Here is a 10298-nt window from a genome sequence, read left to right as displayed (position 1 = left end):
CTGTGACCGGTGAACCCTACCAATGGCCCTCCGGTTGGGGGCTATAGCCCCTCCTTCGACGCATCTGGTAGCTGCCTGAAACAATGCTCATAGAGTATATCAGAGCAACTACCATTTTCGATGTATATTCGATGGATTTTTGTGTTACGAATAAATCTAGATATGAGAAGTGGGTCTCGCGGATCCCAATTCAATGGTCTGGGACCGCTGCTCGAAAAACTAATATTGAGTAGATTTCTCGAGAGTACCTATATCTCGTCCTCCGTTTGGTGAGTTGTGTTTCTCTTACGAGACTTAGAGATAGTGAGTACCTCCGTGCCGTCATACGGAGACTCCTGCAGCAGATCAGGATGCGATATCGCCATCTGAGGCAGTGAACCATCCAACGCCAGTTGCTAGAAACTGCTTTGGAGTACTTGCTCCGTAATCGGCGGGATCTGTGCCGTTAGCACCTGGGTTGGGGCATGTGTTCTATACTCGCAATGGTGGACGTCGGTTACCGTCACCAGTACTCGAAACAGATCTTCTACTGCATTCACAGATGCTGTTGGGTTTAGATCGCCCTTTTACGGAGAACCAGCGTCGTTTATTGGCTTTATCACTCTGAGGATACGTCCGTATGGTGCCAAATGTTGTGACATGCTCTACAAGGGATTGGATACTGGTTGATGGATTGGCCCTTGAAGTTTTCCTGAGAACACAACACAGAAGAACCGTTAAAGGATGACCGGATGTTCTCCCGGGACGTCGCTTCGACGATCAAGTTAGTCTTATTAGAGAGAGAGAGTTTAGGGTAAATTCTGTGAGGAAGAAGATGGATCTCTTCCTTGACCCGGAAGAGATCCTTTTATACCTGTTAGTAACGGATCATGGGGACCCTGTCCAGTGGGTGTGAGATGTGGCCTCCTCTTACTGGGAGAAATATGCTCACACTAACTAACTGCCAGGTGACATAGTTCTGGGTGTTATCAAGCTCTTTGTCATGACCTGATTGGTAGTGAGTGAATGAGAAGATCACAAGGAATATTATTTCCTCTTGAAGGAAAGCGAACCGTCATCCCGGTGCTGGATTACTTGGGCCAAGACCGAGCCTCAGCCAAGGTCCTGGCTTGATAACGTCCCATTTATGCTTTCCATTAAGTTTAACGTATTCGTGTACGATAAATTTCTTGGGAACTCATCGAGTTGAGACAAACTCGACGAGTTTTTCTTCATTCTTGCATTCTTTCTTCAATCTCTAAATTCCAAGCTTCCAATTGCTCAATCCGCTTCCTTTTTCATCCAAGCATGTCTTTAAGGATGAAAATGAAATTTTAAACTAATCAAGCACCTTTTTTTTTCTTAAAATGAGACAAAAACAACAAAAATTATTAAGATATTGTATGAATTATATGACTAAATATGCACATATCAAATACCCCACACTTGACTTTTCCTTACCCCCAAGAAAAACTGAATTTTAGCACACCAATATCACATAAGACAATCCCAATTGAACCCAACATTTATGCCAAGACCGCAATGCATGCATTTGTGTCTAAAATTTTTCCTAAGGACTCCCTAACTCTAAATACTCATAATCTTCATAAACATTCCCTACTTCTTTTAAACAACGCTCATTTTATGCATCCCTCCGAATCCATCCCCATAAAACTTTCTTAACCTCAAGTCATTTTTGGTTAAATCCCCAAGCATACATATGGTAAAATAACCTAGAAAAGAAAAATATAATAAAATAAAAGACTTTATAACTTTATAACTTTTTGCCTTGAATCTTCAATAATTTGCAGCTTTTCTTCATGATATGTCTTCTTTCTTCATAGCTTTATAAATTCTTTCAAACATTTCAACACTCTTCTTCTTCTTCTTCTTCTTTTTTTCAAACTCACTTTTTTCACTCAAACTAAAAAACTAGAAAACATATGCTTACGCAAGGGGATTTAACTTCATCCTTTATTGATTAAAGGCATTAGTCTCATGTGCAATGACTACTTAAGCTTTCCTGGATACATTTATGGTACACGATGCTAAAAATATTGCGTCCCTCATGTGTTTTTGTTCCATGATTTCACTAGAATAAAGGGGGCCACAAATGCACTATAACGTATATAGGTTCAACTAAACATTTAGGTCCTCATAGAATAATCAAACATAATACTAGCATGGAATCCTAATTGCGTTACCAAAATTTTCTGAATTAATCCTAGCAATTTTTTATGCAAAATTTTTAAAATTATACCTAGGATTCTAATGTCACTAATGTAATCAACCCCCTACCCCACACTTAATTTGTGCAATGTCCCCATTGCATGTTAAAACAATTAAAGAACATAAGAGTAAAGAGAGAATTGGAACATACTCCCTTGTGATAGAAGTTGCGAGGGTGATTTCCTTCTTTTTAAGCTCCTTCTTTAGCTGACTTTGGCATGGGAACAGCTCATCCATGCCTTGGGTGTCAAAATCTCGTGTGATTGACAGCTCTAAATATTCAGGAAAGAGCTTCTTGGAATAGCCTAGAAATGGACCTCATAAATGTGTATAGTGCCCGCCTAGAATGAAATAAAATCAAAGAGTCAAAAATAGAAGACTGAGCAACTCGCCGAGCTATAAGTGTAGACTTATCGAGTTGGAGCATGATACAGCTAGAAATCGTGATTCCTCAGGAACTCGTCGAGTTATAAGTGTGCACTCGACGAGTTTTCGGCTCTGTGTGGGCAATTTCTTCTTTCTTCTTCAGTTCAGATTTTATGTTCAAGGAGGGTATTAGGTTAATACATCCCCTTATTTTCATCAGTAACAAGACTCCTTTAAGCATCGGACTCATAGCATCACTCAAATCTTCTAATCTTCTCGTCTAGAATCGACCCCTCACTTCATTTCTCTCACGCTTTTAATTATAAGATCAATTCTTACCCTAAACTTCTGCAAAGATAAAAAACAAAACCAAATAATAAAAAGGAAAACAATCATTAAACTCCTACATTACCCTAATAAACTAGAAGTTTTCAAGCATAAACAAACCAAACAAAAACACACAAATAAAAAATAAAATTGACTCAAACAAACTCAAACATAAATAAAAGGATAATCACTCCTCATCATCCTCATCTCCTCTTCCGGTTCCATTTCCTCCTGCACCACCTTGTCTCGCTCCCCAACGTTCCTCCCAATTTCGAATATAAGGGTAGTTGGGAAAAGATTCGTTGCATGGAATGTTCATATGACTCATCATATACTCAAGGGTCATGTTGGTGTGATTCAAACCACGACATATATCATCTTGATATGCTCTCAACTCTATGTTGTATGGGTCCATGGGTAGTTCATCTTCATTCGGGATCACTGGGGGGTCTTCATGCATACGCGCGGCTCGGGGACAGACTCTTCTTCCAGGTTCCTCCAGTACTATTACCTCATCCTCCTCGGGAATTGAAAAATTCCCTCCACCAATATCCTCTACTATTTTAGCCCTAGTATATAAATGAAAGCTAAATGGCATCGTTTGCATCTTGGTAAGGAAGTTCCTGGCCCCACCATTGAAAATACCATATGACCTTGCCAATCTGGTAACAAACTTCCCTCTGCAAATCCTTGATGTCTTCCTTTCTTTGACTCCCCCTTCTGCCAAATATTTCGCTAAACAGTAAGGAATGTTGCAGAAGGTGTTGGGTGTAAGAATGCTCCATAAGTAGAAGATATCAAGGCTTTGGACTTTATTATCATCTTTTCTCATGTTAATAGATCTCGAGATAAACCTGTAGATAAGCCTATGAACTGGTGATCTAATATTACCCTATTAGGCTGCAGATGGAATATAAACACCTTGAGCAATTGAACTCCACCAGTTTGCTCCATTCACCCCTTGTGGAAATTGTCTATGGCAGGGATCAAGAAATAGCCCGAATCCTTCAGCCATGGCCTCAGATTGATTATATAAACCCATTCTCCATGCCAGCTCAGCTATGCTACATTCCTAGTATTGTCCCCCAAGACAAAAAGTGAGAGCATGTGTGTCAAAGTAATCGTCACCCCCACGAAATCTCACTGTGGCATAAAACTCTAAACACAATTCCCTGTAGACTGGTTCCTGCAATTGAAGCAGCCTTCTCCATGCCGTGCAAGTAACCCTAACCCGATCATTTGTAAACACTTTCATAAGATAAGGGTTCATCGCTTCTACCAAACTCACTTCTTCCAACCAATTCCAATTCACTTCATTAGCAATATAAAATTCCTTCTTCTTCAAAGTTTCCAACTTATTTCTCCATTCAATTAAAGTCCTTTTTTGAACCACTTGTGGAAAGTGAAACCAAGGAAATTCATCTTGGTCTCCTGGAATTTGTTTCCCTCTGCTTCTCCTCATTTTTTTCTTCTGCACAAACAAACAGAAAAGGAAACCAAACAAACCACAAAAAGAAGTTAAAAATAAAAAAAATTTGTAAATCTGGGCACTCTGCCGAAACAACTCGTCGAGTTGCAAGAACAACTCGGCGAGTTCGATGAACAATCTGAAATTTTTTTTTTGTGATTCAAACAAATTTGACCATGTTATCTCAAAATCACTCCAGGGGTTTGTTTAGGGTACCATATCATGTATTAAATCACAAGAAAAACCAGTAAAAACAACCTAATTTTCTCAAAATTGAAACCCTAGAGTTTATGCCAAGTTCAAAATCGGGGGTTCTTCACTAAATCAAACACAATGCTTATAAAAATCGGACCTTTAACAGAATTGAGTGCAAAAGATCTTACCTTTGTGAAGAAATCGAGTGAAAACCAAGAAAAGTTGAAAGTTTGTTGCTTGAGAGGAAAAACTCGGTGAGCTAGGATGCGGTGGGTGAATCTGATGAAAATTTTCCTTTTAGGGTAAAAACCCTATTTGACCGAGTTTAAAAACCTTTTTGTATTTTCGGTAATAAAAGTCTACTCTTCGAGTTGGGACCCCAAACTCGTCGAGTAGAGACGGTTCTGATCCAAAAATCGCGAAAAACCATTTGAACTCGTCGAGTACACAAATGGAACTCGCCGAGTTTAAGGCTCTGATTAAAAAAATTTAAGTTTTTTCTCACCAAAAATTTTACCCTACCCCACACTCAAACTTTGTTTGTCCTCAAGCAACATTTTATAAATTAGGAGAAGACTAAGAGCGAAAATCCTTCAAAAAATACCAAAAATAAATGAAATAAAAGACTAAAAATGAAAAGAAAAGAAAAGTACAAAGAAAGAAAACTCAAACAACGGGTTGCCTCCCGCACATGCTTGTTTTTTAGGAGTCTTGAGCTGGACTCCTTCCCGCTCTACGTTGCAGCGGCTTCCTCCGACGGAAATTCCTTCTTCACCTTTTGCACTTTTGCATCTTCTTTTATAAGCTTGTACTTTCTTTTTGTATGCCTTTTTCAAGTCTTCCATCTTCTTTTGAGTGGCATTTTCTTCATACCTACGCTTTGTTCCTTTACCCCTTTTAACAAGCTTTGTCTTCTCTTCTTCTTTTTGTTATCCCGCGTTTTCCACTTCCATCTTGTCTATCTTTATCGCCTTTTCACTCATCCCCTCATCATCACTTGAAATCATAGTTTTTATCTCACTTTTTTCGTATACTTGGGAATCGGGTGGTTTAAAGGTGAAAACTTCAAAGGTGGTAGACACTAAGGCGTGAGGCTTGGTTCTCTTTACTTTTGTTGGCTTAATTTCTTCCCCTTTCTGATCAATCGTGTGCAAGCCAATCGAAGAGTTATTATTCTTCTTATCATTCCAAGCCATGGTATTCTCTTGTTTCTTCAAACTCTCCTTCTTGTTTGGAATAAGATCAAAAGTAACTTCCTCATTGTTGTCTTTATTTGCTTCACCATATTGCGAACTTTGTTTTGAACACGCCAAGTTTGCTTCAGAGCCTCTTGTATAATCCTCTCCTACACTCCCCTCAAGTAGTTTTTCAAATTCTTGTAAATCTCTTTGAGCATCAAAATCTTCCTCAGAATATAATGTGAATTCTTTGAATTGTTTTCTTGCCAAAGAGCTAGTTCCTTTCTAATAATTCATCAGTCGTATCCATCGGGGAGATCACATCATCACTAGATTTTGTATGCCTTGCTACTTGCTCGACTCCAAAAGTGACCGAATCATCTCCCACTCGAAGAGTGAGTTTGGACTCTCGCACATCTACTATAGCACAAGCGGTGTTTAGAAATGGTCTCCCAAGAATAACTGGAACTTTATGATTCTCCTCCATATCTAATACTATGAAATCAGCATGAAATACCAACTTATCCACCTTGACAAGAAGATCCTCGCAGATCCCTCTTGGATATGTTACCGTCTTGTTAGCTAGATGAATTGCCATATAGATGAAATTTGGTTCTAGAAGGTTTAACTTCTTGAAGAATCAGTATGGCATAAGGTTTACACTAGGCCCCGAATCAGCCAATGCGTAACATGTATCCAAATTCCCGAATTGACATGGAAAAGTCAAACTCCTTGGGTCACCCATCTTCTTCTGTAGTTTGTTCATCATAACAGCTGAACAACTTTCATTTAGAACGACTTCCGATACTTCATTCATCTTCCTTCTGTTGGTGAGGAGTTCTTTTAGGAAACTTTTGTACTTGGGCATTTGTGCTTTGGCCTCGATGAATGGCATATTGATTTGAAGGGCCTTGATATGCTCTAAAAACTTCTTATGCTCTTCATTTTGTCTATCTTGTATGGCCCGACCTGGGAATGGAAATGGAGGCTGGTACAATTTTATTGGAGTTTTATTTATTTTTCTTCAGGCGGAAAACTCGTCGAGCTCTTTTCTGGAACTAGCCGAGTTAAGTTATCAGTTTGCGATTCTGGAATTTATTTTCCTTTTTCCTGCACCACTTGTGGGTCTTCATTCTGGATTGGCGTCATAGGAGTGAAAATCTTCTCAAAGCTTGTAGTTATTGCATTTACATGCGTCACTCTCGGGTTTTGCTCGCTGTTGCTTGGAAGTTTGCCCGGTGACCGCTCATTGATTTTCCTTGCAAGTTGCCCTTGTTTGCTTCTCGATGTTGAGTATCAAGGCTTGCTGATTTCTCATTAACGCTTGTTGCTCCTTCATCATTGCTTGTTGCTCTCGTAACGCCTCATCGGTTTCATTGTGTCTCTTCTCGGATGCGGATGCAAAGCGTGTGAGCATATCTTCAAAGTCCATTTTCTTCTCTTGCACCGGCTCCTCCTTTTGATAGAAACCTCTCGCCTTTTGCATATACTTCTCCTCCTTTGGCTTCTTGTATTCTTTATATGGTAGCCATTCCTTTTTAGGTTTCCTCCAATCGTCATCATACATATCGCCACTCGAGTAACAAACTTGAGCTTTTTGGTTTCCATTCTCGTCCAAGTCGTAATCTTTAGTAAGGTGAGGCCCGCTACAATTATCACACCCCACTCGGATGGTGTGGATGCATTGGTCCATCTTTGTCATCCTACGATCTATGCTCTCTAACTTAGCCATCACGGCCGCTATGTCATCAGAAACTGAGTTCACCCCCCCTCGAGTTGAGTCGTTCCTTGGGTTATGATATTCTAGAATGCTTAGAGAATTCTTTTATCAATTCTTTTATCACTGTTGGTGCTTTCTTCGTGAGTGGTCCTTGTGAGTCAAGTAGCTGCCTAGTTGTCACATTCACTCCATCATAGAAAATTGCAACTTCTTGCTGAATGTTTAGGTCATTTTGAGGGCAGTTTCTCAGCAAACTCTTGTACCTCTCCCACGCTTCATAGAGTGACTCTCCTCCCATTTTCTCAAAATTATCAATCACCTTCTTCATATTGGAAACTTTTGAGGGAGGGAAAACTTGATCAATGAACTCTTCGTTCATCTTAGCCCATGTCATGATGGATCTTGGAGGTAGTGATTTTAGTCCATCTTTCACGGCTCCCTTGAACGTGACTGGTAGCATCCTAAGTAGAATAGTTTCGTGAGGCACATTGGGAATTTTGAAGTAGTCGGTTATGTCGTTGACCTCGTCGATATGCTTGTATGCGTCTTCGTGATCCTTCCTGTAGAATGGAATTTCCTTCGGTTGGGCGAGTATGTGACCTTTCAGTTCAAAGTTTGTTGTTGCTGGGATCGCGGGTTGCACAAGTCCTGGCCCGGTATCATCACGCATTCTCCTTTTGTATTCGCCCATGGGTATGTCTGCGATGTCAGCCATCTCTTCTTCTGGCTCGGGTTCACTTTCTTCTTCAAATTCGGGTGTTTTTGGCTCGAAGTCTTCTATCTTCTTGTCAAAACCGCTTGATTCTCCAATTACCTTGTCCTTTTTCTTGCGAATAATTGATTTCAGATCTTCTACGGGTGGTACTAATGTAGAACTATAGCTCCTGGTTATAAACTTCCTGAAACAAAACAGAAAATCATGCATAAAACGAACAAAAACGAAGAAAAAACGAAACCTAAAACGCGACCAACTCGCTGAGTTCAGTAATGCACTCGGCGAGTTTAATGCAAAAATCAGAAAAATAAAAATGAAAAGTAAAATTGAAAACTTGTAACTTTATGCACGATAATCTCACACAAATGATCGATAACACTAGCAAATAAAATTAACTATAAGAACCGTTCCCCGACAACGGCGCCAAAAACTTGATGTGTGTAAAGTATACCAAATTTAATCCTAACAAACTCAAATAAACAAACACACGTAGGCAGTGTACCTATCGATAACAGATTAGTTTAAGCAAGTAGGGTATCGAACACATGAAACTGTAAACAATTAAAATTAACACTAATATTATCTAAATAAAGCAAGTAATTAAAATTGGGGTTTTCACTAGTTTTACAAGACTAGAAACTTAAGTAACTTCCTAAACACTTTAGCAAAAGGGCAATTAACAACTAAAAGAGGAACAAAAGACAACTAGATTCAATCAAATTAAAGAGACTTCCGTTTATATTTGACTCACTTATTCCTATGGTTGATTTCATGACAAGTGCAATCGATTAATATATCAATGGTTACCGATTTCTAATGTGATTAGGTTCATGTTCACTATTACTAATCCTTTAGCAAACAAGTTAATTCAAATAATGGTCAGTTGATTAAACTAATAGGTTTCCTAGTGTTCAGTTCGAATCAAGTAAGACTTGTAACATTAGTTAATCAAATTGGTTGGTTTAATTAACTCATATGAGGTTGGTCATCACATATGCTCACACATTAACTTACTTATTTTCTAGTTAACCCTAGGTTCATGTTCACTAATACTAGGCATACAATCTTGTTTTCACAAAACTATAAGATTCAAGCAATCAAGAAGATGTTCGTGTAACTCAATTACTTAGTTATTAACAGAAAATAATTATCATTAACATGCAAGGATATTTTAACAAGCTTCACAAGATAAATAACCAAATCTATATAATCCAAGCCACTCAATCAAACCATATTCATAAGATTATCTAGCCTAAACAAAAGTATGGAGTTTTTAGCTCATAACTACAGCAAATAAATCTCTAAAATTGAAATCTAATGGTTCAAACATGATTCACACAAAAGATTAAAAAAGTAATGTTGTTTGCCTTTGATCTCTTCAAAATTGCCTTCTAGTTAAATTCTGGTTCCTAAAGCCTCTTGGTAATGTCGCTGGTCTCCAAAAGTCATCAAAAGCCTCCAGCAAAAGTTAGGGTTTCGGGAGAAAACGATCTGTATATAGATTCCAAAAATCAAATCCAACTCGTCGAGTTTTATGACCCAACTCAACAAGTTTTTCTTTAAACACGCGTGTCCGGCAAGTCACGAATTCGTCGGGAAATTTCTTTGGAACTCGTCGAGTTAAGACAAACTCAACGAATTTTTCTTCATTCTTGCATTCTTTCTTCAATCTCCAAATTCCAAGCTTCCAATTCCTCAATCCGCTTCTTTTTTCATCCAAGCACGTCTTTAAGGCTGAAAATGAAATTTTAAAATAATTAAGCACATTTTGTTCATAAATTGAGACAAAAACAGCAAAAAGTATTAAGATATTATATGAATTATATGACTAAATATGCACATATACGCATATACAAAGTGCCTGAGGAGCAATTAGCTTTAGATCAACGTGACTCAACATACCAAGAACGAAAACAGAAAACTTATAGATTAAATCTTGCTTGGCTTCTCAAAATTCATATCAATGTATAACCCCTTTAATAATTCATGTGATAGATTTAATGTCCTCAAACTTCACGAAAGATTTGTACAGTGTTTCTCCGGTTGTAACCCTAAACTAATTTCAAAAAACCCTAACTCAATCAGAAATGTTACGAAAACAGAAAACTATGACAACGTCTA

This window comes from Lactuca virosa, chromosome 2, assembly GCF_052849685.1.
Source record: "Lactuca virosa cultivar CGN04683 chromosome 2, Lactuca_virosa_CGN04683_v6, whole genome shotgun sequence".
NCBI lineage: Eukaryota > Viridiplantae > Streptophyta > Magnoliopsida > Asterales > Asteraceae > Lactuca > Lactuca virosa.
The sequence above is the reverse complement of the archived record's forward strand: the minus strand, read 5'-3'. Positions refer to the sequence as shown.